Source organism: Sinocyclocheilus anshuiensis, unplaced genomic scaffold (genome assembly GCF_001515605.1).
Source record: "Sinocyclocheilus anshuiensis isolate Anshui unplaced genomic scaffold, SAMN03320099.WGS_v1.1 scaffold2917, whole genome shotgun sequence".
NCBI lineage: Eukaryota > Metazoa > Chordata > Actinopteri > Cypriniformes > Cyprinidae > Sinocyclocheilus > Sinocyclocheilus anshuiensis.
The window spans coordinates 251534-252004 of NW_015539844.1; the positions used below are offsets into that span (position 1 = coordinate 251534).

At 45.9% G+C, this 471-nt stretch overlaps 1 pseudogene; it reads left to right on the forward strand.

Annotated features, from left to right (window-relative positions):
* The window catches only part of LOC107684528 (chloride channel protein 2-like), a 40708-nt pseudogene that overhangs the window by 25402 nt on the left and 14835 nt on the right, over positions 1–471 (forward strand).

The following is a 471-nucleotide window of genomic DNA, read 5'->3' on the forward strand; positions in this document are numbered from 1 at the left end:
GGTGTTTTTTCAATGTATGCTTCAGACACGGGTCACGACGAGGCGTTCCCCATAGCGACCCCTAGAGGACGCAGTGCCTCGTTCCCTACTCAGGGAACCATGGTTACATAAGTAACCTGAGACGTTTTTCCTGTAGTGTATTGCCTACATGTTAAAAATATTGTATGCAATATATTCATTAAAATGTGATCTGGGAATGTGAACCTGTGTGTGTTTCAGGTGCTGCGTTTGGCCGTTTGGTGGGGGAAAGTATGGCCGCGTGGTTTCCAGAGGGCATTAATACGGACGGAATCATCTATCCCATAGTTCCCGGAGGATACGCTGTTGTGGGTGAGAAACAGACGCTCTTATACACATGTAGAGCTTCAACAGACATGTTCACACACACACGTTCATCACAGCTGGCAATTGCTTCAGTGTTGCCATAGTGATTTTGAGAGGCATTGATTTAGTTTTGTTGTGTTAGGTCGT